Raw genomic sequence first — 23410 nt, 5'->3', positions numbered from 1 at the left:
CCGTGTGTTTGGGTTTGGGCATGGGGGCGCGCGCGGGTGGTCGGGTGTTGTCGGTGAGCCGTCGTTGCGGTGTAGCGCGCGCGTGTAGGGCGTTGTGGGAGGGCGCTGCCCGTTGCAGGAGAGGGCTGCTGGCGGTGGAGGGGGTGCCTACGGCCATACCACCCTGAGAACGCCCGATCTCGTCTGATCTCGGAAGCTAAGCAGGGTCGGGCCCGGTTAGTACTTGGATGGGAGACCGCCTGGGAATACCGGGTGCTGTAGGCTTTTGCCCTTTGCCGGGAGGCGCGGGGGCATCCCGCGTTTTCTTGGTGGGCTGTGGCGGGCGGGCGGGCAGAGGCGAGTGGCGGGTGTGCGCGGGTCCTGCCGTGGGAGGCAGAGGTGGGGCGGGTGTGCATGGGGGTTGGCCGGCAGCCCCACCGTGGTGGTGTGGTGCGGGTGCAGCGCGGGGTGGGAGCGTGGTGGCGCTGGGGCGAGAGAGGCGCCGGCGTGGGTCAGGGTGGTGCGAGAGGCAGGTGGGTGGTGCGGGGTGGGCGGCAGGAGCCGGCGCCCCTGTGGTCGTGGTGCCTGTGTGTAGAGAGGAGAGGGTGTGTTGTAGGGCGCGGTGTTGTGAGAGGGTGGTCAGGGTGGTGGAGGGTGTCTTTGTTGAGGGTGCGCGTTGCAGCGTTGGAGTTGCGTGTGGGGTGTTGCGGAGGGCCGTGTGCGTGTGCGAGAGGCGGGACGTGCAGGAGTCGTGTTGTGTGTTTGGGTTTGGGCATGGGGGCGCGCGCGGGTGGTCGGGTGTTGTCGGTGAGCCGTCGTTGCGGTGTAGCGCGCGCGTGTAGGGTGTTGTGGGAGGGCGCTGCCCGTTGCAGGAGAGGGCTGCTGGCGGCAGAGGGGGTGCCTACGGCCATACCACCCTGAGAACGCCCGATCTCGTCTGATCTCGGAAGCTAAGCAGGGTTGGGCCCGGTTAGTACTTGGATGGGAGACCGCCTGGGAATACCGGGTGCTGTAGGCTTTTGCCCTTTGCCGGGAGGCGCGGGGGCATCCCGCGTTTTCTTGGTGGGCTGTGGCGGGCGGGCGGTCAGGGGCGCGTGGTGGGTGTGCGCGGGTCCTGCCGTGGGAGGCAGAGGTGGGGCGGGTGTGCATGGGGGTTGGCCGGCAGCCCCACCGTGGTGGTGTGGTGCGGGTGCAGCGCGGGGTGGGAGCGTGGTGGCGCTGGGGCGAGAGAGGCGCCGGCGTGGGTCAGGGTGGTGCGAGAGGCAGGTGGGTGGTGCGGGGTGGGCGGCAGGAGCCGGCGCCCCTGTGGTCGTGGTGCCTGTGTGTAGAGAGGAGAGGGTGTGTTGTAGGGCGCGGTGTTGTGAGAGGGTGGTCAGGGTGGTGGAGGGTGTCTTTGTTGAGGGTGCGCGTTGCAGCGTTGGAGTTGCGTGTGGGGTGTTGCGGAGGGCCGTGTGCGTGTGCGAGAGGCGCGACGTGCAGGAGTCGTGCCGTGTGTTTGGGTTTGGGCATGGGGGCGCGCGCGGGTGGTCGGGTGTTGTCGGTGAGCCGTCGTTGCGGTGTAGCGCGCGCGTGTAGGGCGTTGTGGGAGGGCGCTGCCCGTTGCAGGAGAGGGCTGCTGGCGGCGGAGGGGGTGCCTACGGCCATACCACCCTGAGAACGCCCGATCTCGTCTGATCTCGGAAGCTAAGCAGGGTCGGGCCCGGTTAGTACTTGGATGGGAGACCGCCTGGGAATACCGGGTGCTGTAGGCTTTTGCCCTTTGCTGGGAGGCGCGGGGGCATCCCGCGTTTTCTTGGTGGGCTGTGGCGGGCGGGCGGGCTGAGGCGAGTGGCGGGTGTGCGCGGGTCCTGCCGTGGGAGGCAGAGGTGGGGCGGGTGTGCATGGGGGTTGGCCGGCAGCCCCACCGTGGTGGTGTGGTGCGGGTGCAGCGCGGGGTGGGAGCGTGGTGGCGCTGGGGCGAGAGAGGCGCCGGCGTGGGTCAGGGTGGTGCGAGAGGCAGGTGGGTGGTGCGGGGTGGGCGGCAGGAGCCGGCGCCCCTGTGGTCGTGGTGCCTGTGTGTAGAGAGGAGAGGGTGTGTTGTAGGGCGCGGTGTTGTGAGAGGGCGGTCAGGGTGGTGGAGGGTGTCTTTGTTGAGGGTGCGCGTTGCAGCGTTGGAGTTGCGTGTGGGGTGTTGCGGAGGGCCGTGTGCGTGTGCGAGAGGCGCGACGTGCAGGAGTCGTGCCGTGTGTTTGGGTTTGGGCATGGGGGCGCGCGCGGGTGGTCGGGTGTTGTCGGTGAGCCGTCGTTGCGGTGTAGCGCGCGCGTGTAGGGTGTTGTGGGAGGGCGCTGCCCGTTGCAGGAGAGGGCTGCTGGCGGCAGAGGGGGTGCCTACGGCCATACCACCCTGAGAACGCCCGATCTCGTCTGATCTCGGAAGCTAAGCAGGGTCGGGCCCGGTTAGTACTTGGATGGGAGACCGCCTGGGAATACCGGGTGCTGTAGGCTTTTGCCCTTTGCTGGGAGGCGCGGGGGCATCCCGCGTTTTCTTGGTGGGCTGTGGCGGGCGGGGCGGTCAGGGGCGCGTGGCGGGTGTGCACGGGTCCTGCCGTGGGAGGCAGAGGTGGGGCGGGTGTGCATGGGGGTTGGCCGGCAGCCCCACCGTGGTGGTGTGGTGCGGGTGCAGCGCGGGGTGGGAGCGTGGTGGCGCTGGGGCGAGAGAGGCGCCGGCGTGGGTCAGGGTGGTGCGAGAGGCAGGTGGGTGGTGCGGGGTGGGCGGCAGGAGCCGGCGCCCCTGTGGTCGTGGTGCCTGTGTGTAGAGAGGAGAGGGTGTGTTGTAGGGCGCGGTGTTGTGAGAGGGTGGTCAGGGTGGTGGAGGGTGTCTTTGTTGAGGGTGCGCGTTGCAGCGTTGGAGTTGCGTGTGGGGTGTTGCGGAGGGCCGTGTGCGTGTGCGAGAGGCGCGACGTGCAGGAGTCGTGCCGTGTGTTTGGGTTTGGGCATGGGGGCGCGCGCGGGTGGTCGGGTGTTGTCGGTGAGCCGTCGTTGCGGTGTAGCGCGCGCGTGTAGGGTGTTGTGGGAGGGCGCTGCCCGTTGCAGGAGAGGGCTGCTGGCGGCAGAGGGGGTGCCTACGGCCATACCACCCTGAGAACGCCCGATCTCGTCTGATCTCGGAAGCTAAGCAGGGTCGGGCCCGGTTAGTACTTGGATGGGAGACCGCCTGGGAATACCGGGTGCTGTAGGCTTTTGCCCTTTGCCGGGAGGCGCGGGGGCATCCCGCGTTTTCTTGGTGGGCTGTGGCGGGCGGGCGGGCAGAGGCGAGTGGCGGGTGTGCGCGGGTCCTGCCGTGGGAGGCAGAGGTGGGGCGGGTGTGCATGGGGGTTGGCCGGCAGCCCCACCGTGGTGGTGTGGTGCGGGTGCAGCGCGGGGTGGGAGCGTGGTGGCGCTGGGGCGAGAGAGGCGCCGGCGTGGGTCAGGGTGGTGCGAGAGGCAGGTGGGTGGTGCGGGGGTGGGCGGCAGGAGCCGGCGCCCCTGTGGTCGTGGTGCCTGTGTGTAGAGAGGAGAGGGTGTGTTGTAGGGCGCGGTGTTGTGAGAGGGTGGTCAGGGTGGTGGAGGGTGTCTTTGTTGAGGGTGCGCGTTGCAGCGTTGGAGTTGCGTGTGGGGTGTTGCGGAGGGCCGTGTGCGTGTGCGAGAGGCGGGACGTGCAGGAGTCGTGTTGTGTGTTTGGGTTTGGGCATGGGGGCGCGCGCGGGTGGTCGGGTGTTGTCGGTGAGCCGTCGTTGCGGTGTAGCGCGCGCGTGTAGGGTGTTGTGGGAGGGCGCTGCCCGTTGCAGGAGAGGGCTGCTGGCGGCAGAGGGGGTGCCTACGGCCATACCACCCTGAGAACGCCCGATCTCGTCTGATCTCGGAAGCTAAGCAGGGTTGGGCCCGGTTAGTACTTGGATGGGAGACCGCCTGGGAATACCGGGTGCTGTAGGCTTTTGCCCTTTGCCGGGAGGCGCGGGGGCATCCCGCGTTTTCTTGGTGGGCTGTGGCGGGCGGGCGGTCAGGGGCGCGTGGTGGGTGTGCGCGGGTCCTGCCGTGGGAGGCAGAGGTGGGGCGGGTGTGCATGGGGGTTGGCCGGCAGCCCCACCGTGGTGGTGTGGTGCGGGTGCAGCGCGGGGTGGGAGCGTGGTGGCGCTGGGGCGAGAGAGGCGCCGGCGTGGGTCAGGGTGGTGCGAGAGGCAGGTGGGTGGTGCGGGGTGGGCGGCAGGAGCCGGCGCCCCTGTGGTCGTGGTGCCTGTGTGTAGAGAGGAGAGGGTGTGTTGTAGGGCGCGGTGTTGTGAGAGGGTGGTCAGGGTGGTGGAGGGTGTCTTTGTTGAGGGTGCGCGTTGCAGCGTTGGAGTTGCGTGTGGGGTGTTGCGGAGGGCCGTGTGCGTGTGCGAGAGGCGCGACGTGCAGGAGTCGTGCCGTGTGTTTGGGTTTGGGCATGGGGGCGCGCGCGGGTGGTCGGGTGTTGTCGGTGAGCCGTCGTTGCGGTGTAGCGCGCGCGTGTAGGGCGTTGTGGGAGGGCGCTGCCCGTTGCAGGAGAGGGCTGCTGGCGGCGGAGGGGGTGCCTACGGCCATACCACCCTGAGAACGCCCGATCTCGTCTGATCTCGGAAGCTAAGCAGGGTCGGGCCCGGTTAGTACTTGGATGGGAGACCGCCTGGGAATACCGGGTGCTGTAGGCTTTTGCCCTTTGCTGGGAGGCGCGGGGGCATCCCGCGTTTTCTTGGTGGGCTGTGGCGGGCGGGCGGGCTGAGGCGAGTGGCGGGTGTGCGCGGGTCCTGCCGTGGGAGGCAGAGGTGGGGCGGGTGTGCATGGGGGTTGGCCGGCAGCCCCACCGTGGTGGTGTGGTGCGGGTGCAGCGCGGGGTGGGAGCGTGGTGGCGCTGGGGCGAGAGAGGCGCCGGCGTGGGTCAGGGTGGTGCGAGAGGCAGGTGGGTGGTGCGGGGTGGGCGGCAGGAGCCGGCGCCCCTGTGGTCGTGGTGCCTGTGTGTAGAGAGGAGAGGGTGTGTTGTAGGGCGCGGTGTTGTGAGAGGGCGGTCAGGGTGGTGGAGGGTGTCTTTGTTGAGGGTGCGCGTTGCAGCGTTGGAGTTGCGTGTGGGGTGTTGCGGAGGGCCGTGTGCGTGTGCGAGAGGCGCGACGTGCAGGAGTCGTGCCGTGTGTTTGGGTTTGGGCATGGGGGCGCGCGCGGGTGGTCGGGTGTTGTCGGTGAGCCGTCGTTGCGGTGTAGCGCGCGCGTGTAGGGTGTTGTGGGAGGGCGCTGCCCGTTGCAGGAGAGGGCTGCTGGCGGCAGAGGGGGTGCCTACGGCCATACCACCCTGAGAACGCCCGATCTCGTCTGATCTCGGAAGCTAAGCAGGGTCGGGCCCGGTTAGTACTTGGATGGGAGACCGCCTGGGAATACCGGGTGCTGTAGGCTTTTGCCCTTTGCTGGGAGGCGCGGGGGCATCCCGCGTTTTCTTGGTGGGCTGTGGCGGGCGGGCGGTCAGGGGCGCGTGGCGGGTGTGCACGGGTCCTGCCGTGGGAGGCAGAGGTGGGGCGGGTGTGCATGGGGGTTGGCCGGCAGCCCCACCGTGGTGGTGTGGTGCGGGTGCAGCGCGGGGTGGGAGCGTGGTGGCGCTGGGGCGAGAGAGGCGCCGGCGTGGGTCAGGGTGGTGCGAGAGGCAGGTGGGTGGTGCGGGGTGGGCGGCAGGAGCCGGCGCCCCTGTGGTCGTGGTGCCTGTGTGTAGAGAGGAGAGGGTGTGTTGTAGGGCGCGGTGTTGTGAGAGGGTGGTCAGGGTGGTGGAGGGTGTCTTTGTTGAGGGTGCGCGTTGCAGCGTTGGAGTTGCGTGTGGGGTGTTGCGGAGGGCCGTGTGCGTGTGCGAGAGGCGCGACGTGCAGGAGTCGTGCCGTGTGTTTGGGTTTGGGCATGGGGGCGCGCGCGGGTGGTCGGGTGTTGTCGGTGAGCCGTCGTTGCGGTGTAGCGCGCGCGTGTAGGGCGTTGTGGGAGGGCGCTGCCCGTTGCAGGAGAGGGCTGCTGGCGGCGGAGGGGGTGCCTACGGCCATACCACCCTGAGAACGCCCGATCTCGTCTGATCTCGGAAGCTAAGCAGGGTCGGGCCCGGTTAGTACTTGGATGGGAGACCGCCTGGGAATACCGGGTGCTGTAGGCTTTTGCCCTTTGCCGGGAGGCGCGGGGGCATCCCGCGTTTTCTTGGTGGGCTGTGGCGGGCGGGCGGTCAGGGGCGCGTGGCGGGTGTGAGCGGGTCCTGCCGTGGGAGGCAGAGGTGGGGCGGGTGTGCATGGGGGTTGGCCGGCAGCCCCACCGTGGTGGTGTGGTGCGGGTGCAGCGCGGGGTGGGAGCGTGGTGGCGCTGGGGCGAGAGAGGCGCCGGCGTGGGTCAGGGTGGTGCGAGAGGCAGGTGGGTGGTGCGGGGTGGGCGGCAGGAGCCGGCGCCCCTGTGGTCGTGGTGCCTGTGTGTAGAGAGGAGAGGGTGTGTTGTAGGGCGCGGTGTTGTGAGAGGGTGGTCAGGGTGGTGGAGGGTGTCTTTGTTGAGGGTGCGCGTTGCAGCGTTGGAGTTGCGTGTGGGGTGTTGCGGAGGGCCGTGTGCGTGTGCGAGAGGCGCGACGTGCAGGAGTCGTGCCGTGTGTTTGGGTTTGGGCATGGGGGCGCGCGCGGGTGGTCGGGTGTTGTCGGTGAGCCGTCGTTGCGGTGTAGCGCGCGCGTGTAGGGTGTTGTGGGAGGGCGCTGCCCGTTGCAGGAGAGGGCTGCTGGCGGCAGAGGGGGTGCCTACGGCCATACCACCCTGAGAACGCCCGATCTCGTCTGATCTCGGAAGCTAAGCAGGGTCGGGCCCGGTTAGTACTTGGATGGGAGACCGCCTGGGAATACCGGGTGCTGTAGGCTTTTGCCCTTTGCCGGGAGGCGCGGGGGCATCCCGCGTTTTCTTGGTGGGCTGTGGCGGGCGGGCGGGCAGAGGCGAGTGGCGGGTGTGCGCGGGTCCTGCCGTGGGAGGCAGAGGTGGGGCGGGTGTGCATGGGGGTTGGCCGGCAGCCCCACCGTGGTGGTGTGGTGCGGGTGCAGCGCGGGGTGGGAGCGTGGTGGCGCTGGGGCGAGAGAGGCGCCGGCGTGGGTCAGGGTGGTGCGAGAGGCAGGTGGGTGGTGCGGGGTGGGCGGCAGGAGCCGGCGCCCCTGTGGTCGTGGTGCCTGTGTGTAGAGAGGAGAGGGTGTGTTGTAGGGCGCGGTGTTGTGAGAGGGTGGTCAGGGTGGTGGAGGGTGTCTTTGTTGAGGGTGCGCGTTGCAGCGTTGGAGTTGCGTGTGGGGTGTTGCGGAGGGCCGTGTGCGTGTGCGAGAGGCGCGACGTGCAGGAGTCGTGCCGTGTGTTTGGGTTTGGGCATGGGGGCGCGCGCGGGTGGTCGGGTGTTGTCGGTGAGCCGTCGTTGCGGTGTAGCGCGCGCGTGTAGGGCGTTGTGGGAGGGCGCTGCCCGTTGCAGGAGAGGGCTGCTGGCGGCGGAGGGGGTGCCTACGGCCATACCACCCTGAGAACGCCCGATCTCGTCTGATCTCGGAAGCTAAGCAGGGTCGGGCCCGGTTAGTACTTGGATGGGAGACCGCCTGGGAATACCGGGTGCTGTAGGCTTTTGCCCTTTGCCGGGAGGCGCGGGGGCATCCCGCGTTTTCTTGGTGGGCTGTGGCGGGCGGGCGGTCAGGGGCGCGTGGCGGGTGTGCGCGGGTCCTGCCGTGGGAGGCAGAGGTGGGGCGGGTGTGCATGGGGGTTGGCCGGCAGCCCCACCGTGGTGGTGTGGTGCGGGTGCAGCGCGGGGTGGGAGCGTGGTGGCGCTGGGGCGAGAGAGGCGCCGGCGTGGGTCAGGGTGGTGCGAGAGGCAGGTGGGTGGTGCGGGGTGGGCAGCAGGAGCCGGCGCCCCTGTGGTCGTGGTGCCTGTGTGTAGAGAGGAGAGGGTGTGTTGTAGGGCGCGGTGTTGTGAGAGGGTGGTCAGGGTGGTGGAGGGTGTCTTTGTTGAGGGTGCGCGTTGCAGCGTTGGAGTTGCGTGTGGGGTGTTGCGGAGGGCCGTGTGCGTGTGCGAGAGGCGCGACGTGCAGGAGTCGTGCCGTGTGTTTGGGTTTGGGCATGGGGGCGCGCGCGGGTGGTCGGGTGTTGTCGGTGAGCCGTCGTTGCGGTGTAGCGCGCGCGTGTAGGGCGTTGTGGGAGGGCGCTGCCCGTTGCAGGAGAGGGCTGCTGGCGGCGGAGGGGGTGCCTACGGCCATACCACCCTGAGAACGCCCGATCTCGTCTGATCTCGGAAGCTAAGCAGGGTCGGGCCCGGTTAGTACTTGGATGGGAGACCGCCTGGGAATACCGGGTGCTGTAGGCTTTTGCCCTTTGCTGGGAGGCGCGGGGGCATCCCGCGTTTTCTTGGTGGGCTGTGGCGGGCGGGCGGGCAGAGGCGAGTGGCGGGTGTGCGCGGGTCCTGCCGTGGGAGGCAGAGGTGGGGCGGGTGTGCATGGGGGTTGGCCGGCAGCCCCACCGTGGTGGTGTGGTGCGGGTGCAGCGCGGGGTGGGAGCGTGGTGGCGCTGGGGCGAGAGAGGCGCCGGCGTGGGTCAGGGTGGTGCGAGAGGCAGGTGGGTGGTGCGGGGTGGGCGGCAGGAGCCGGCGCCCCTGTGGTCGTGGTGCCTGTGTGTAGAGAGGAGAGGGTGTGTTGTAGGGCGCGGTGTTGTGAGAGGGTGGTCAGGGTGGTGGAGGGTGTCTTTGTTGAGGGTGCGCGTTGCAGCGTTGGAGTTGCGTGTGGGGTGTTGCGGAGGGCCGTGTGCGTGTGCGAGAGGCGGGACGTGCAGGAGTCGTGTTGTGTGTTTGGGTTTGGGCATGGGGGCGCGCGCGGGTGGTCGGGTGTTGTCGGTGAGCCGTCGTTGCGGTGTAGCGCGCGCGTGTAGGGTGTTGTGGGAGGGCGCTGCCCGTTGCAGGAGAGGGCTGCTGGCGGCAGAGGGGGTGCCTACGGCCATACCACCCTGAGAACGCCCGATCTCGTCTGATCTCGGAAGCTAAGCAGGGTCGGGCCCGGTTAGTACTTGGATGGGAGACCGCCTGGGAATACCGGGTGCTGTAGGCTTTTGCCCTTTGCCGGGAGGCGCGGGGGCATCCCGCGTTTTCTTGGTGGGCTGTGGCGGGCGGGCGGTCAGGGGCGCGTGGCGGGTGTGCGCGGGTCCTGCCGTGGGAGGCAGAGGTGGGGCGGGTGTGCATGGGGGTTGGCCGGCAGCCCCACCGTGGTGGTGTGGTGCGGGTGCAGCGCGGGGTGGGAGCGTGGTGGCGCTGGGGCGAGAGAGGCGCCGGCGTGGGTCAGGGTGGTGCGAGAGGCAGGTGGGTGGTGCGGGGTGGGCGGCAGGAGCCGGCGCCCCTGTGGTCGTGGTGCCTGTGTGTAGAGAGGAGAGGGTGTGTTGTAGGGCGCGGTGTTGTGAGAGGGTGGTCAGGGTGGTGGAGGGTGTCTTTGTTGAGGGTGCGCGTTGCAGCGTTGGAGTTGCGTGTGGGGTGTTGCGGAGGGCCGTGTGCGTGTGCGAGAGGCGCGACGTGCAGGAGTCGTGCCGTGTGTTTGGGTTTGGGCATGGGGGCGCGCGCGGGTGGTCGGGTGTTGTCGGTGAGCCGTCGTTGCGGTGTAGCGCGCGCGTGTAGGGCGTTGTGGGAGGGCGCTGCCCGTTGCAGGAGAGGGCTGCTGGCGGCGGAGGGGGTGCCTACGGCCATACCACCCTGAGAACGCCCGATCTCGTCTGATCTCGGAAGCTAAGCAGGGTCGGGCCCGGTTAGTACTTGGATGGGAGACCGCCTGGGAATACCGGGTGCTGTAGGCTTTTGCCCTTTGCCGGGAGGCGCGGGGGCATCCCGCGTTTTCTTGGTGGGCTGTGGCGGGCGGGCGGTCAGGGGCGCGTGGCGGGTGTGAGCGGGTCCTGCCGTGGGAGGCAGAGGTGGGGCGGGTGTGCATGGGGGTTGGCCGGCAGCCCCACCGTGGTGGTGTGGTGCGGGTGCAGCGCGGGGTGGGAGCGTGGTGGCGCTGGGGCGAGAGAGGCGCCGGCGTGGGTCAGGGTGGTGCGAGAGGCAGGTGGGTGGTGCGGGGTGGGCGGCAGGAGCCGGCGCCCCTGTGGTCGTGGTGCCTGTGTGTAGAGAGGAGAGGGTGTGTTGTAGGGCGCGGTGTTGTGAGAGGGTGGTCAGGGTGGTGGAGGGTGTCTTTGTTGAGGGTGCGCGTTGCAGCGTTGGAGTTGCGTGTGGGGTGTTGCGGAGGGCCGTGTGCGTGTGCGAGAGGCGCGACGTGCAGGAGTCGTGTTGTGTGTTTGGGTTTGGGCATGGGGGCGCGCGCGGGTGGTCGGGTGTTGTCGGTGAGCCGTCGTTGCGGTGTAGCGCGCGCGTGTAGGGTGTTGTGGGAGGGCGCTGCCCGTTGCAGGAGAGGGCTGCTGGCGGCGGAGGGGGTGCCTACGGCCATACCACCCTGAGAACGCCCGATCTCGTCTGATCTCGGAAGCTAAGCAGGGTCGGGCCCGGTTAGTACTTGGATGGGAGACCGCCTGGGAATACCGGGTGCTGTAGGCTTTTGCCCTTTGCCGGGAGGCGCGGGGGCATCCCGCGTTTTCTTGGTGGGCTGTGGCGGGCGGGCGGGCAGAGGCGAGTGGCGGGTGTGCGCGGGTCCTGCCGTGGGAGGCAGAGGTGGGGCGGGTGTGCATGGGGGTTGGCCGGCAGCCCCACCGTGGTGGTGTGGTGCGGGTGCAGCGCGGGGTGGGAGCGTGGTGGCGCTGGGGCGAGAGAGGCGCCGGCGTGGGTCAGGGTGGTGCGAGAGGCAGGTGGGTGGTGCGGGGTGGGCGGCAGGAGCCGGCGCCCCTGTGGTCGTGGTGCCTGTGTGTAGAGAGGAGAGGGTGTGTTGTAGGGCGCGGTGTTGTGAGAGGGTGGTCAGGGTGGTGGAGGGTGTCTTTGTTGAGGGTGCGCGTTGCAGCGTTGGAGTTGCGTGTGGGGTGTTGCGGAGGGCCGTGTGCGTGTGCGAGAGGCGCGACGTGCAGGAGTCGTGCCGTGTGTTTGGGTTTGGGCATGGGGGCGCGCGCGGGTGGTCGGGTGTTGTCGGTGAGCCGTCGTTGCGGTGTAGCGCGCGCGTGTAGGGTGTTGTGGGAGGGCGCTGCCCGTTGCAGGAGAGGGCTGCTGGCGGCAGAGGGGGTGCCTACGGCCATACCACCCTGAGAACGCCCGATCTCGTCTGATCTCGGAAGCTAAGCAGGGTCGGGCCCGGTTAGTACTTGGATGGGAGACCGCCTGGGAATACCGGGTGCTGTAGGCTTTTGCCCTTTGCCGGGAGGCGCGGGGGCATCCCGCGTTTTCTTGGTGGGCTGTGGCGGGCGGGCGGGCAGAGGCGAGTGGCGGGTGTGCGCGGGTCCTGCCGTGGGAGGCAGAGGTGGGGCGGGTGTGCATGGGGGTTGGCCGGCAGCCCCACCGTGGTGGTGTGGTGCGGGTGCAGCGCGGGGTGGGAGCGTGGTGGCGCTGGGGCGAGAGAGGCGCCGGCGTGGGTCAGGGTGGTGCGAGAGGCAGGTGGGTGGTGCGGGGTGGGCGGCAGGAGCCGGCGCCCCTGTGGTCGTGGTGCCTGTGTGTAGAGAGGAGAGGGTGTGTTGTAGGGCGCGGTGTTGTGAGAGGGTGGTCAGGGTGGTGGAGGGTGTCTTTGTTGAGGGTGCGCGTTGCAGCGTTGGAGTTGCGTGTGGGGTGTTGCGGAGGGCCGTGTGCGTGTGCGAGAGGCGCGACGTGCAGGAGTCGTGCCGTGTGTTTGGGTTTGGGCATGGGGGCGCGCGCGGGTGGTCGGGTGTTGTCGGTGAGCCGTCGTTGCGGTGTAGCGCGCGCGTGTAGGGTGTTGTGGGAGGGCGCTGCCCGTTGCAGGAGAGGGCTGCTGGCGGCAGAGGGGGTGCCTACGGCCATACCACCCTGAGAACGCCCGATCTCGTCTGATCTCGGAAGCTAAGCAGGGTCGGGCCCGGTTAGTACTTGGATGGGAGACCGCCTGGGAATACCGGGTGCTGTAGGCTTTTGCCCTTTGCTGGGAGGCGCGGGGGCATCCCGCGTTTTCTTGGTGGGCTGTGGCGGGCGGGCGGTCAGGGGCGCGTGGCGGGTGTGCGCGGGTCCTGCCGTGGGAGGCAGAGGTGGGGCGGGTGTGCATGGGGGTTGGCCGGCAGCCCCACCGTGGTGGTGTGGTGCGGGTGCAGCGCGGGGTGGGAGCGTGGTGGCGCTGGGGCGAGAGAGGCGCCGGCGTGGGTCAGGGTGGTGCGAGAGGCAGGTGGGTGGTGCGGGGTGGGCAGCAGGAGCCGGCGCCCCTGTGGTCGTGGTGCCTGTGTGTAGAGAGGAGAGGGTGTGTTGTAGGGCGCGGTGTTGTGAGAGGGTGGTCAGGGTGGTGGAGGGTGTCTTTGTTGAGGGTGCGCGTTGCAGCGTTGGAGTTGCGTGTGGGGTGTTGCGGAGGGCCGTGTGCGTGTGCGAGAGGCGCGACGTGCAGGAGTCGTGTTGTGTGTTTGGGTTTGGGCATGGGGGCGCGCGCGGGTGGTCGGGTGTTGTCGGTGAGCCGTCGTTGCGGTGTAGCGCGCGCGTGTAGGGTGTTGTGGGAGGGCGCTGCCCGTTGCAGGAGAGGGCTGCTGGCGGCAGAGGGGGTGCCTACGGCCATACCACCCTGAGAACGCCCGATCTCGTCTGATCTCGGAAGCTAAGCAGGGTCGGGCCCGGTTAGTACTTGGATGGGAGACCGCCTGGGAATACCGGGTGCTGTAGGCTTTTGCCCTTTGCCGGGAGGCGCGGGGGCATCCCGCGTTTTCTTGGTGGGCTGTGGCGGGCGGGCGGGCAGAGGCGAGTGGCGGGTGTGCGCGGGTCCTGCCGTGGGAGGCAGAGGTGGGGCGGGTGTGCATGGGGGTTGGCCGGCAGCCCCACCGTGGTGGTGTGGTGTGGGTGCAGCGCGGGGTGGGAGCGTGGTGGCGCTGGGGCGAGAGAGGCGCCGGCGTGGGTCAGGGTGGTGCGAGAGGCAGGTGGGTGGTGCGGGGTGGGCGGCAGGAGCCGGCGCCCCTGTGGTCGTGGTGCCTGTGTGTAGAGAGGAGAGGGTGTGTTGTAGGGCGCGGTGTTGTGAGAGGGTGGTCAGGGTGGTGGAGGGTGTCTTTGTTGAGGGTGCGCGTTGCAGCGTTGGAGTTGCGTGTGGGGTGTTGCGGAGGGCCGTGTGCGTGTGCGAGAGGCGCGACGTGCAGGAGTCGTGCCGTGTGTTTGGGTTTGGGCATGGGGGCGCGCGCGGGTGGTCGGGTGTTGTCGGTGAGCCGTCGTTGCGGTGTAGCGCGCGCGTGTAGGGTGTTGTGGGAGGGCGCTGCCCGTTGCAGGAGAGGGCTGCTGGCGGCAGAGGGGGTGCCTACGGCCATACCACCCTGAGAACGCCCGATCTCGTCTGATCTCGGAAGCTAAGCAGGGTCGGGCCCGGTTAGTACTTGGATGGGAGACCGCCTGGGAATACCGGGTGCTGTAGGCTTTTGCCCTTTGCCGGGAGGCGCGGGGGCATCCCGCGTTTTCTTGGTGGGCTGTGGCGGGCGGGCGGGCAGAGGCGAGTGGCGGGTGTGCGCGGGTCCTGCCGTGGGAGGCAGAGGTGGGGCGGGTGTGCATGGGGGTTGGCCGGCAGCCCCACCGTGGTGGTGTGGTGCGGGTGCAGCGCGGGGTGGGAGCGTGGTGGCGCTGGGGCGAGAGAGGCGCCGGCGTGGGTCAGGGTGGTGCGAGAGGCAGGTGGGTGGTGCGGGGTGGGCGGCAGGAGCCGGCGCCCCTGTGGTCGTGGTGCCTGTGTGTAGAGAGGAGAGGGTGTGTTGTAGGGCGCGGTGTTGTGAGAGGGTGGTCAGGGTGGTGGAGGGTGTCTTTGTTGAGGGTGCGCGTTGCAGCGTTGGAGTTGCGTGTGGGGTGTTGCGGAGGGCCGTGTGCGTGTGCGAGAGGCGCGACGTGCAGGAGTCGTGCCGTGTGTTTGGGTTTGGGCATGGGGGCGCGCGCGGGTGGTCGGGTGTTGTCGGTGAGCCGTCGTTGCGGTGTAGCGCGCGCGTGTAGGGCGTTGTGGGAGGGCGCTGCCCGTTGCAGGAGAGGGCTGCTGGCGGCGGAGGGGGTGCCTACGGCCATACCACCCTGAGAACGCCCGATCTCGTCTGATCTCGGAAGCTAAGCAGGGTCGGGCCCGGTTAGTACTTGGATGGGAGACCGCCTGGGAATACCGGGTGCTGTAGGCTTTTGCCCTTTGCCGGGAGGCGCGGGGGCATCCCGCGTTTTCTTGGTGGGCTGTGGCGGGCGGGCGGTCAGGGGCGCGTGGCGGGTGTGCGCGGGTCCTGCCGTGGGAGGCAGAGGTGGGGCGGGTGTGCATGGGGGTTGGCCGGCAGCCCCACCGTGGTGGTGTGGTGCGGGTGCAGCGCGGGGTGGGAGCGTGGTGGCGCTGGGGCGAGAGAGGCGCCGGCGTGGGTCAGGGTGGTGCGAGAGGCAGGTGGGTGGTGCGGGGTGGGCGGCAGGAGCCGGCGCCCCTGTGGTCGTGGTGCCTGTGTGTAGAGAGGAGAGGGTGTGTTGTAGGGCGCGGTGTTGTGAGAGGGTGGTCAGGGTGGTGGAGGGTGTCTTTGCTGAGGGTGCGCGTTGCAGCGTTGGAGTTGCGTGTGGGGTGTTGCGGAGGGCCGTGTGCGTGTGCGAGAGGCGCGACGTGCAGGAGTCGTGTTGTGTGTTTGGGTTTGGGCATGGGGGCGCGCGCGGGTGGTCGGGTGTTGTCGGTGAGCCGTCGTTGCGGTGTAGCGCGCGCGTGTAGGGTGTTGTGGGAGGGCGCTGCCCGTTGCAGGAGAGGGCTGCTGGCGGCAGAGGGGGTGCCTACGGCCATACCACCCTGAGAACGCCCGATCTCGTCTGATCTCGGAAGCTAAGCAGGGTCGGGCCCGGTTAGTACTTGGATGGGAGACCGCCTGGGAATACCGGGTGCTGTAGGCTTTTGCCCTTTGCCGGGAGGCGCGGGGGCATCCCGCGTTTTCTTGGTGGGCTGTGGCGGGCGGGCGGTCAGGGGCGCGTGGCGGGTGTGCGCGGGTCCTGCCGTGGGAGGCAGAGGTGGGGCGGGTGTGCATGGGGGTTGGCCGGCAGCCCCACCGTGGTGGTGTGGTGCGGGTGCAGCGCGGGGTGGGAGCGTGGTGGCGCTGGGGCGAGAGAGGCGCCGGCGTGGGTCAGGGTGGTGCGAGAGGCAGGTGGGTGGTGCGGGGTGGGCGGCAGGAGCCGGCGCCCCTGTGGTCGTGGTGCCTGTGTGTAGAGAGGAGAGGGTGTGTTGTAGGGCGCGGTGTTGTGAGAGGGTGGTCAGGGTGGTGGAGGGTGTCTTTGTTGAGGGTGCGCGTTGCAGCGTTGGAGTTGCGTGTGGGGTGTTGCGGAGGGCCGTGTGCGTGTGCGAGAGGCGCGACGTGCAGGAGTCGTGCCGTGTGTTTGGGTTTGGGCATGGGGGCGCGCGCGGGTGGTCGGGTGTTGTCGGTGAGCCGTCGTTGCGGTGTAGCGCGCGCGTGTAGGGTGTTGTGGGAGGGCGCTGCCCGTTGCAGGAGAGGGCTGCTGGCGGCAGAGGGGGTGCCTACGGCCATACCACCCTGAGAACGCCCGATCTCGTCTGATCTCGGAAGCTAAGCAGGGTCGGGCCCGGTTAGTACTTGGATGGGAGACCGCCTGGGAATACCGGGTGCTGTAGGCTTTTGCCCTTTGCTGGGAGGCGCGGGGGCATCCCGCGTTTTCTTGGTGGGCTGTGGCGGGCGGGCGGGCTGAGGCGAGTGGCGGGTGTGCGCGGGTCCTGCCGTGGGAGGCAGAGGTGGGGCGGGTGTGCATGGGGGTTGGCCGGCAGCCCCACCGTGGTGGTGTGGTGCGGGTGCAGCGCGGGGTGGGAGCGTGGTGGCGCTGGGGCGAGAGAGGTGCCGGCGTGGGTCAGGGTGGTGCGAGAGGCAGGTGGGTGGTGCGGGGTGGGCGGCAGGAGCCGGCGCCCCTGTGGTCGTGGTGCCTGTGTGTAGAGAGGAGAGGGTGTGTTGTAGGGCGCGGTGTTGTGAGAGGGTGGTCAGGGTGGTGGAGGGTGTCTTTGTTGAGGGTGCGCGTTGCAGCGTTGGAGTTGCGTGTGGGGTGTTGCGGAGGGCCGTGTGCGTGTGCGAGAGGCGCGACGTGCAGGAGTCGTGCCGTGTGTTTGGGTTTGGGCATGGGGGCGCGCGCGGGTGGTCGGGTGTTGTCGGTGAGCCGTCGTTGCGGTGTAGCGCGCGCGTGTAGGGTGTTGTGGGAGGGCGCTGCCCGTTGCAGGAGAGGGCTGCTGGCGGCGGAGGGGGTGCCTACGGCCATACCACCCTGAGAACGCCCGATCTCGTCTGATCTCGGAAGCTATGCAGGGTCGGGCCCGGTTAGTACTTGGATGGGAGACCGCCTGGGAATACCGGGTGCTGTAGGCTTTTGCCCTTTGCCGGGAGGCGCGGGGGCATCCCGCGTTTTCTTGGTGGGCTGTGGCGGGCGGGCGGTCAGGGGCGCGTGGCGGGTGTGCACGGGTCCTGCCGTGGGAGGCAGAGGTGGGGCGGGTGTGCATGGGGGTTGGCCGGCAGCCCCACCGTGGTGGTGTGGTGCGGGTGCAGCGCGGGGTGGGAGCGTGGTGGCGCTGGGGCGAGAGAGGCGCCGGCGTGGGTCAGGGTGGTGCGAGAGGCAGGTGGGTGGTGCGGGGTGGGCGGCAGGAGCCGGCGCCCCTGTGGTCGTGGTGCCTGTGTGTAGAGAGGAGAGGGTGTGTTGTAGGGCGCGGTGTTGTGAGAGGGTGGTCAGGGTGGTGGAGGGTGTCTTTGTTGAGGGTGCGCGTTGCAGCGTTGGAGTTGCGTGTGGGGTGTTGCGGAGGGCCGTGTGCGTGTGCGAGAGGCGCGACGTGCAGGAGTCGTGCCGTGTGTTTGGGTTTGGGCATGGGGGCGCGCGCGGGTGGTCGGGTGTTGTCGGTGAGCCGTCGTTGCGGTGTAGCGCGCGCGTGTAGGGCGTTGTGGGAGGGCGCTGCCCGTTGCAGGAGAGGGCTGCTGGCGGCGGAGGGGGTGCCTACGGCCATACCACCCTGAGAACGCCCGATCTCGTCTGATCTCGGAAGCTAAGCAGGGTCGGGCCCGGTTAGTACTTGGATGGGAGACCGCCTGGGAATACCGGGTGCTGTAGGCTTTTGCCCTTTGCTGGGAGGCGCGGGGGCATCCCGCATTTTCTTGGTGGGCTGTGGCGGGCGGGCGGTCAGGGGCGCGTGGCGGGTGTGCACGGGTCCTGCCGTGGGAGGCAGAGGTGGGGCGGGTGTGCATGGGGGTTGGCCGGCAGCCCCACCGTGGTGGTGTGGTGCGGGTGCAGCGCGGGGTGGGAGCGTGGTGGCGCTGGGGCGAGAGAGGCGCCGGCGTGGGTCAGGGTGGTGCGAGAGGCAGGTGGGTGGTGCGGGGTGGGCGGCAGGAGCCGGCGCCCCTGTGGTCGTGGTGCCTGTGTGTAGAGAGGAGAGGGTGTGTTGTAGGGCGCGGTGTTGTGAGAGGGTGGTCAGGGTGGTGGAGGGTGTCTTTGTTGAGGGTGCGCGTTGCAGCGTTGGAGTTGCGTGTGGGGTGTTGCGGAGGGCCGTGTGCGTGTGCGAGAGGCGCGACGTGCAGGAGTCGTGCCGTGTGTTTGGGTTTGGGCATGGGGGCGCGCGCGGGTGGTCGGGTGTTGTCGGTGAGCCGTCGTTGCGGTGTAGCGCGCGCGTGTAGGGTGTTGTGGGAGGGCGCTGCCCGTTGCAGGAGAGGGCTGCTGGCGGCGGAGGGGGTGCCTACAGCCATACCACCCTGAGAACGCCCGATCTCGTCTGATCTCGGAAGCTAAGCAGGGTCGGGCCCGGTTAGTACTTGGATGGGAGACCGCCCGGGAATACCGGGTGCTGTAGGCTTTTGCCCTTTGCCAGTAGGCGCGGGGGCATCCCGCGTTTTCTTGGTGGGCTGTGGCGGGCGGGCGGTCAGGGGCGCGTGGCGGGTGTGCACGGGTCCTGCCGTGGGAGGCAGAGGTGGGGCGGGTGTGCATGGGGGTTGGCCGGCAGCCCCACCGTGGTGGTGTGGTGCGGGTGCAGCGCGGGGTGGGAGCGTGGTGGCGCTGGGGCGAGAGAGGCGCCGGCGTGGGTCAGGGTGGTGCGAGAGGCAGGTGGGTGGTGCGGGGTGGGCGGCAGGAGCCGGCGCCCCTGTGGTCGTGGTGCCTGTGTGTAGAGAGGAGAGGGTGTGTTGTAGGGCGCGGTGTTGTGAGAGGGTGGTCAGGGTGGTGGAGGGTGTCTTTGTTGAGGGTGCACGTTGCAGCGTTGGAGTTGCGTGTGGGGTGTTGCGGAGGGCCGTGTGCGTGTGCGAGAGGCGCGACGTGCAGGAGTCGTGCCGTGTGTTTGGGTTTGGGCATGGGGGCGCGCGCGGGTGGTCGGGTGTTGTCGGTGAGCCGTCGTTGCGGTGTAGCGCGCGCGTGTAGGGTGTTGTGGGAGGGCGCTGCCCGTTGCAGGAGAGGGCTGCTGGCGGCAGAGGGGGTGCCTACGGCCATACCACCCTGAGAACGCCCGATCTCGTCTGATCTCGGAAGCTAAGCAGGGTCGGGCCCGGTTAGTACTTGGATGGGAGACCGCCTGGGAATACCGGGTGCTGTAGGCTTTTGCCCTTTGCTGGGAGGCGCGGGGGCATCCCGCGTTTTCTTGGTGGGCTGTGGCGGGCGGGCGGGCAGAGGCGAGTGGCGGGTGTGCGCGGGTCCTGCCGTGGGAGGCAGAGGTGGGGCGGGTGTGCATGGGGGTTGGCCGGCAGCCCCACCGTGGTGGTGTGGTGCGGGTGCAGCGCGGGGTGGGAGCGTGGTGGCGCTGGGGCGAGAGAGGCGCCGGCGTGGGTCAGGGTGGTGCGAGAGGCAGGTGGGTGGTGCGGGGTGGGCGGCAGGAGCCGGCGCCCCTGTGGTCGTGGTGCCTGTGTGTAGAGAGGAGAGGGTGTGTTGTAGGGCGCGGTGTTGTGAGAGGGTGGTCAGGGTGGTGGAGGGTGTCTTTGTTGAGGGTGCGCGTTGCAGCGTTGGAGTTGCGTGTGGGGTGTTGCGGAGGGCCGTGTGCGTGTGCGAGAGGCGCGACGTGCAGGAGTCGTGCCGTGTGTTTGGGTTTGGGCATGGGGGCGCGCGCGGGTGGTCGGGTGTTGTCGGTGAGCCGTCGTTGCGGTGTAGCGCGCGCGTGTAGGGCGTTGTGGGAGGGCGCTGCCCGTTGCAGGAGAGGGCTGCTGGCGGCGGAGGGGGTGCCTACGGCCATACCACCCTGAGAACGCCCGATCTCGTCTGATCTCGGAAGCTAAGCAGGGTCGGGCCCGGTTAGTACTTGGATGGGAGACCGCCTGGGAATACCGGGTGCTGTAGGCTTTTGCCCTTTGCCGGGAGGCGCGGGGGCATCCCGCGTTTTCTTGGTGGGCTGTGGCGGGCGGGCGGGCAGAGGCGAGTGGCGGGTGTGCGCGGGTCCTGCCGTGGGAGGCAGAGGTGGGGCGGGTGTGCATGGGGGTTGGCCGGCAGCCCCACCGTGGTGGTGTGGTGCGGGTGCAGCGCGGGGTGGGAGCGTGGTGGCGCTGGGGCGAGAGAGGCGCCGGCGTGGGTCAGGGTGGTGCGAGAGGCAGGTGGGTGGTGCGGGGTGGGCGGCAGGAGCCGGCGCCCCTGTGGTCGTGGTGCCTGTGTGTAGAGAGGAGAGGGTGTGTTGTAGGGCGCGGTGTTGTGAGAGGGTGGTCAGGGTGGTGGAGGGTGTCTTTGTTGAGGGTGCGCGTTGCAGCGTTGGAGTTGCGTGTGGGGTGTTGCGGAGGGCCGTGTGCGTGTGCGAGAGGCGCGACGTGCAGGAGTCGTGCCGTGTGTTTGGGTTTGGGCATGGGGGCGCGCGCGGGTGGTCGGGTGTTGTCGGTGAGCCGTCGTTGCGGTGTAGCGCGCGCGTGTAGGGTGTTGTGGGAGGGCGCTGCCCGTTGCAGGAGAGGGCTGCTGGCGGCAGAGGGGGTGCCTACGGCCATACCACCCTGAGAACGCCCGATCTCGTCTGATCTCGGAAGCTAAGCAGGGTCGGGCCCGGTTAGTACTTGGATGGGAGACCGCCTGGGAATACCGGGTGCTGTAGGCTTTTGCCCTTTGCCGGGAGGCGCGGGGGCATCCCGCGTTTTCTTGGTGGGCTGTGGCGGGCGGGCGGGCAGAGGCGAGTGGCGGGTGTGCGCGGGTCCTGCCGTGGGAGGCAGAGGTGGGGCGGGTGTGCATGGGGGTTGGCCGGCAGCCCCACCGTGGTGGTGTGGTGCGGGTGCAGCGCGGGGTGGGAGCGTGGTGGCGCTGGGGCGAGAGAGGCGCCGGCGTGGGTCAGGGTGGTGCGAGAGGCAGGTGGGTGGTGCGGGGTGGGCGGCAGGAGCCGGCGCCCCTGTGGTCGTGGTGCCTGTGTGTAGAGAGGAGAGGGTGTGTTGTAGGGCGCGGTGTTGTGAGAGGGTGGTCAGGGTGGTGGAGGGTGTCTTTGTTGAGGGTGCGCGTTGCAGCGTTGGAGTTGCGTGTGGGGTGTTGCGGAGGGCCGTGTGCGTGTGCGAGAGGCGCGACGTGCAGGAGTCGTGCCGTGTGTTTGGGTTTGGGCATGGGGGCGCGCGCGGGTGGTCGGGTGTTGTCGGTGAGCCGTCGTTGCGGTGTAGCGCGCGCGTGTAGGGTGTTGTGGGAGGGCGCTGCCCGTTGCAGGAGAGGGCTGCTGGCGGCGGAGGGGGTGCCTACGGCCATACCACCCTGAGAACGCCCGATCTCGTCTGATCTCGGAAGCTAAGCAGGGTCGGGCCCGGTTAGTACTTGGATGGGAGACCGCCTGGGAATACCGGGTGCTGTAGGCTTTTGCCCTTTGCCAGTAGGCGCGGGGGCATCCCGCGTTTTCTTGGTGGGCTGTGGCGGGCGGGCGGTCAGGGGCGCGTGGCGGGTGTGCACGGGTCCTGCCGTGGGAGGCAGAGGTGGGGCGGGTGTGCATGGGGGTTGGCCGGCAGCCCCACCGTGGTGGTGTGGTGCGGGTGCAGCGCGGGGTGGGAGCATGGTGGCGCTGGGGCGAGAGAGGCGCCGGCGTGGGTCAGGGTGGTGCGAGAGGCAGGTGGGTGGTGCGGGGTGGGCGGCAGGAGCCGGCGCCCCTGTGGTCGTGGTGCCTGTGTGTAGAGAGGAGAGGGTGTGTTGTAGGGCGCGGTGTTGTGAGAGGGTGGTCAGGGTGGTGGAGGGTGTCTTTGTTGAGGGTGCGCGTTGCAGCGTTGGAGTTGCGTGTGGGGTGTTGCGGAGGGCCGTGTGCGTGTGCGAGAGGCGCGACGTGCAGGAGTCGTGCCGTGTGTTTGGGTTTGGGCATGGGGGCGCGCGCGGGTGGTCGGGTGTTGTCGGTGAGCCGTCGTTGCGGTGTAGCGCGCGCGTGTAGGGTGTTGTGGGAGGGCGCTGCCCGTTGCAGGAGAGGGCTGCTGGCGGCAGAGGGGGTGCCTACGGCCATACCACCCTGAGAACGCCCGATCTCGTCTGATCTCGGAAGCTAAGCAGGGTCGGGCCCGGTTAGTACTTGGATGGGAGACCGCCTGGGAATACCGGGTGCTGTAGGCTTTTGCCCTTTGCCGGGAGGCGCGGGGGCATCCCGCGTTTTCTTGGTGGGCTGTGGCGGGCGGGCGGGCAGAGGCGAGTGGCGGGTGTGCGCGGGTCCTGCCGTGGGAGGCAGAGGTGGGGCGGGTGTGCATGGGGGTTGGCCGGCAGCCCCACCGTGGTGGTGTGGTGCGGGTGCAGCGCGGGGTGGGAGCGTGGTGGCGCTGGGGCGAGAGAGGCGCCGGCGTGGGTCAGGGTGGTGCGAGAGGCAGGTGGGTGGTGCGGGGTGGGCGGCAGGAGCCGGCGCCCCTGTGGTCGTGGTGCCTGTGTGTAGAGAGGAGAGGGTGTGTTGTAGGGCGCGGTGTTGTGAGAGGGTGGTCAGGGTGGTGGAGGGTGTCTTTGTTGAGGGTGCGCGTTGCAGCGTTGGAGTTGCGTGTGGGGTGTTGCGGAGGGCCGTGTGCGTGTGCGAGAGGCGCGACGTGCAGGAGTCGTGCCGTGTGTTTGGGTTTGGGCATGGGGGCGCGCGCGGGTGGTCGGGTGTTGTCGGTGAGCCGTCGTTGCGGTGTAGCGCGCGCGTGTAGGGCGTTGTGGGAGGGCGCTGCCCGTTGCAGGAGAGGGCTGCTGGCGGCGGAGGGGGTGCCTACGGCCATACCACCCTGAGAACGCCCGATCTCGTCTGATCTCGGAAGCTAAGCAGGGTCGGGCCCGGTTAGTACTTGGATGGGAGACCGCCTGGGAATACCGGGTGCTGTAGGCTTTTGCCCTTTGCCGGGAGGCGCGGGGGCATCCCGCGTTTTCTTGGTGGGCTGTGGCGGGCGGGCGGGCAGAGGCGAGTGGCGGGTGTGCGCGGGTCCTGCCGTGGGAGGCAGAGGTGGGGCGGGTGTGCATGGGGGTTGGCCGGCAGCCCCACCGTGGTGGTGTGGTGCGGGTGCAGCGCGGGGTGGGAGCGTGGTGGCGCTGGGGCGAGAGAGGCGCCGGCGTGGGTCAGGGTGGTGCGAGAGGCAGGTGGGTGGTGCGGGGTGGGCGGCAGGAGCCGGCGCCCCTGTGGTCGTGGTGCCTGTGTGTAGAGAGGAGAGGGTGTGTTGTAGGGCGCGGTGTTGTGAGAGGGTGGTCAGGGTGGTGGAGGGTGTCTTTGTTGAGGGTGCGCGTTGCAGCGTTGGAGTTGCGTGTGGGGTGTTGCGGAGGGCCGTGTGCGTGTGCGAGAGGCGCGACGTGCAGGAGTCGTGCCGTGTGTTTGGGTTTGGGCATGGGGGCGCGCGCGGGTGGTCGGGTGTTGTCGGTGAGCCGTCGTTGCGGTGTAGCGCGCGCGTGTAGGGCGTTGTGGGAGGGCGCTGCCCGTTGCAGGAGAGGGCTGCTGGCGGCGGAGGGGGTGCCTACGGCCATACCACCCTGAGAACGCCCGATCTCGTCTGATCTCGGAAGCTAAGCAGGGTCGGGCCCGGTTAGTACTTGGATGGGAGACCGCCTGGGAATACCGGGTGCTGTAGGCTTTTGCCCTTTGCCGGGAGGCGCGGGGGCATCCCGCGTTTTCTTGGTGGGCTGTGGCGGGCGGGCGGGCAGAGGCGAGTGGCGGGTGTGCGCGGGTCCTGCCGTGGGAGGCAGAGGTGGGGCGGGTGTGCATGGGGGTTGGCCGGCAGCCCCACCGTGGTGGTGTGGTGCGGGTGCAGCGCGGGGTGGGAGCGTGGTGGCGCTGGGGCGAGAGAGGCGCCGGCGTGGGTCAGGGTGGTGCGAGAGGCAGGTGGGTGGTGCGGGGTGGGCGGCAGGAGCCGGCGCCCCTGTGGTCGTGGTGCCTGTGTGTAGAGAGGAGAGGGTGTGTTGTAGGGCGCGGTGTTGTGAGAGGGTGGTCAGGGTGGTGGAGGGTGTCTTTGTTGAGGGTGCGCGTTGCAGCGTTGGAGTTGCGTGTGGGGTGTT

The 23410-nt window shown here is 69.4% G+C and overlaps 32 non-coding genes across 32 annotated transcripts; all 32 read left to right on the top strand.

Annotated features, from left to right (window-relative positions):
• Nucleotides 1-145: 145 nt before the first annotated feature.
• LOC135314445 (5S ribosomal RNA) lies at nt 146-264 on the top strand. Its single transcript, XR_010373976.1, has one exon. It is a non-coding gene; the product is annotated as a 5S ribosomal RNA (ribosomal RNA).
• Nucleotides 265-878: 614 nt separating this feature from the next.
• LOC135314501 (5S ribosomal RNA) lies at nt 879-997 on the top strand. The gene has a single exon (XR_010374032.1). It is a non-coding gene; the product is annotated as a 5S ribosomal RNA (ribosomal RNA).
• Nucleotides 998-1611: 614 nt separating this feature from the next.
• On the top strand, nt 1612-1730 carry LOC135314444 (5S ribosomal RNA). Its single transcript, XR_010373975.1, has one exon. It is a non-coding gene; the product is annotated as a 5S ribosomal RNA (ribosomal RNA).
• A 614-nt stretch (nt 1731-2344) lies between these two features.
• Nucleotides 2345-2463, top strand: LOC135314443 (5S ribosomal RNA). The gene has a single exon (XR_010373974.1). It is a non-coding gene; the product is annotated as a 5S ribosomal RNA (ribosomal RNA).
• A 615-nt stretch (nt 2464-3078) lies between these two features.
• Nucleotides 3079-3197, top strand: LOC135314442 (5S ribosomal RNA). Its single transcript, XR_010373973.1, has one exon. It is a non-coding gene; the product is annotated as a 5S ribosomal RNA (ribosomal RNA).
• Nucleotides 3198-3812: 615 nt separating this feature from the next.
• On the top strand, nt 3813-3931 carry LOC135314423 (5S ribosomal RNA). The gene has a single exon (XR_010373954.1). It is a non-coding gene; the product is annotated as a 5S ribosomal RNA (ribosomal RNA).
• Nucleotides 3932-4545: 614 nt separating this feature from the next.
• LOC135314441 (5S ribosomal RNA) lies at nt 4546-4664 on the top strand. The gene has a single exon (XR_010373972.1). It is a non-coding gene; the product is annotated as a 5S ribosomal RNA (ribosomal RNA).
• A 614-nt stretch (nt 4665-5278) lies between these two features.
• Nucleotides 5279-5397, top strand: LOC135314439 (5S ribosomal RNA). Its single transcript, XR_010373970.1, has one exon. It is a non-coding gene; the product is annotated as a 5S ribosomal RNA (ribosomal RNA).
• A 614-nt stretch (nt 5398-6011) lies between these two features.
• Nucleotides 6012-6130, top strand: LOC135314438 (5S ribosomal RNA). Its single transcript, XR_010373969.1, has one exon. It is a non-coding gene; the product is annotated as a 5S ribosomal RNA (ribosomal RNA).
• A 614-nt stretch (nt 6131-6744) lies between these two features.
• On the top strand, nt 6745-6863 carry LOC135314437 (5S ribosomal RNA). The gene has a single exon (XR_010373968.1). It is a non-coding gene; the product is annotated as a 5S ribosomal RNA (ribosomal RNA).
• Nucleotides 6864-7477: 614 nt separating this feature from the next.
• LOC135314436 (5S ribosomal RNA) lies at nt 7478-7596 on the top strand. The gene has a single exon (XR_010373967.1). It is a non-coding gene; the product is annotated as a 5S ribosomal RNA (ribosomal RNA).
• A 614-nt stretch (nt 7597-8210) lies between these two features.
• Nucleotides 8211-8329, top strand: LOC135314435 (5S ribosomal RNA). The gene has a single exon (XR_010373966.1). It is a non-coding gene; the product is annotated as a 5S ribosomal RNA (ribosomal RNA).
• A 614-nt stretch (nt 8330-8943) lies between these two features.
• Nucleotides 8944-9062, top strand: LOC135314434 (5S ribosomal RNA). Its single transcript, XR_010373965.1, has one exon. It is a non-coding gene; the product is annotated as a 5S ribosomal RNA (ribosomal RNA).
• A 614-nt stretch (nt 9063-9676) lies between these two features.
• On the top strand, nt 9677-9795 carry LOC135314433 (5S ribosomal RNA). The gene has a single exon (XR_010373964.1). It is a non-coding gene; the product is annotated as a 5S ribosomal RNA (ribosomal RNA).
• Nucleotides 9796-10409: 614 nt separating this feature from the next.
• On the top strand, nt 10410-10528 carry LOC135314432 (5S ribosomal RNA). The gene has a single exon (XR_010373963.1). It is a non-coding gene; the product is annotated as a 5S ribosomal RNA (ribosomal RNA).
• Nucleotides 10529-11142: 614 nt separating this feature from the next.
• Nucleotides 11143-11261, top strand: LOC135314431 (5S ribosomal RNA). The gene has a single exon (XR_010373962.1). It is a non-coding gene; the product is annotated as a 5S ribosomal RNA (ribosomal RNA).
• A 614-nt stretch (nt 11262-11875) lies between these two features.
• On the top strand, nt 11876-11994 carry LOC135314430 (5S ribosomal RNA). Its single transcript, XR_010373961.1, has one exon. It is a non-coding gene; the product is annotated as a 5S ribosomal RNA (ribosomal RNA).
• A 614-nt stretch (nt 11995-12608) lies between these two features.
• LOC135314428 (5S ribosomal RNA) lies at nt 12609-12727 on the top strand. The gene has a single exon (XR_010373959.1). It is a non-coding gene; the product is annotated as a 5S ribosomal RNA (ribosomal RNA).
• Nucleotides 12728-13341: 614 nt separating this feature from the next.
• On the top strand, nt 13342-13460 carry LOC135314427 (5S ribosomal RNA). Its single transcript, XR_010373958.1, has one exon. It is a non-coding gene; the product is annotated as a 5S ribosomal RNA (ribosomal RNA).
• A 614-nt stretch (nt 13461-14074) lies between these two features.
• LOC135314426 (5S ribosomal RNA) lies at nt 14075-14193 on the top strand. The gene has a single exon (XR_010373957.1). It is a non-coding gene; the product is annotated as a 5S ribosomal RNA (ribosomal RNA).
• A 614-nt stretch (nt 14194-14807) lies between these two features.
• On the top strand, nt 14808-14926 carry LOC135314425 (5S ribosomal RNA). Its single transcript, XR_010373956.1, has one exon. It is a non-coding gene; the product is annotated as a 5S ribosomal RNA (ribosomal RNA).
• Nucleotides 14927-15540: 614 nt separating this feature from the next.
• On the top strand, nt 15541-15659 carry LOC135314424 (5S ribosomal RNA). Its single transcript, XR_010373955.1, has one exon. It is a non-coding gene; the product is annotated as a 5S ribosomal RNA (ribosomal RNA).
• A 614-nt stretch (nt 15660-16273) lies between these two features.
• Nucleotides 16274-16392, top strand: LOC135314477 (5S ribosomal RNA). The gene has a single exon (XR_010374008.1). It is a non-coding gene; the product is annotated as a 5S ribosomal RNA (ribosomal RNA).
• A 614-nt stretch (nt 16393-17006) lies between these two features.
• On the top strand, nt 17007-17125 carry LOC135314539 (5S ribosomal RNA). Its single transcript, XR_010374070.1, has one exon. It is a non-coding gene; the product is annotated as a 5S ribosomal RNA (ribosomal RNA).
• A 614-nt stretch (nt 17126-17739) lies between these two features.
• On the top strand, nt 17740-17858 carry LOC135314475 (5S ribosomal RNA). Its single transcript, XR_010374006.1, has one exon. It is a non-coding gene; the product is annotated as a 5S ribosomal RNA (ribosomal RNA).
• Nucleotides 17859-18472: 614 nt separating this feature from the next.
• On the top strand, nt 18473-18591 carry LOC135314538 (5S ribosomal RNA). Its single transcript, XR_010374069.1, has one exon. It is a non-coding gene; the product is annotated as a 5S ribosomal RNA (ribosomal RNA).
• Nucleotides 18592-19205: 614 nt separating this feature from the next.
• Nucleotides 19206-19324, top strand: LOC135314537 (5S ribosomal RNA). The gene has a single exon (XR_010374068.1). It is a non-coding gene; the product is annotated as a 5S ribosomal RNA (ribosomal RNA).
• Nucleotides 19325-19938: 614 nt separating this feature from the next.
• On the top strand, nt 19939-20057 carry LOC135314536 (5S ribosomal RNA). The gene has a single exon (XR_010374067.1). It is a non-coding gene; the product is annotated as a 5S ribosomal RNA (ribosomal RNA).
• A 614-nt stretch (nt 20058-20671) lies between these two features.
• Nucleotides 20672-20790, top strand: LOC135314535 (5S ribosomal RNA). Its single transcript, XR_010374066.1, has one exon. It is a non-coding gene; the product is annotated as a 5S ribosomal RNA (ribosomal RNA).
• A 614-nt stretch (nt 20791-21404) lies between these two features.
• Nucleotides 21405-21523, top strand: LOC135314533 (5S ribosomal RNA). Its single transcript, XR_010374064.1, has one exon. It is a non-coding gene; the product is annotated as a 5S ribosomal RNA (ribosomal RNA).
• A 614-nt stretch (nt 21524-22137) lies between these two features.
• LOC135314532 (5S ribosomal RNA) lies at nt 22138-22256 on the top strand. Its single transcript, XR_010374063.1, has one exon. It is a non-coding gene; the product is annotated as a 5S ribosomal RNA (ribosomal RNA).
• A 614-nt stretch (nt 22257-22870) lies between these two features.
• On the top strand, nt 22871-22989 carry LOC135314531 (5S ribosomal RNA). The gene has a single exon (XR_010374062.1). It is a non-coding gene; the product is annotated as a 5S ribosomal RNA (ribosomal RNA).
• The last annotated feature ends 421 nt before the right edge of the window (nt 22990-23410 follow it).

This window comes from Phalacrocorax carbo, chromosome 7 (assembly GCF_963921805.1).
Source record: "Phalacrocorax carbo chromosome 7, bPhaCar2.1, whole genome shotgun sequence".
Classification (NCBI taxonomy): domain Eukaryota; kingdom Metazoa; phylum Chordata; class Aves; order Suliformes; family Phalacrocoracidae; genus Phalacrocorax; species Phalacrocorax carbo.
The sequence above is the reverse complement of the archived record's forward strand: the minus strand, read 5'-3'. Positions and strand labels throughout refer to the sequence as shown.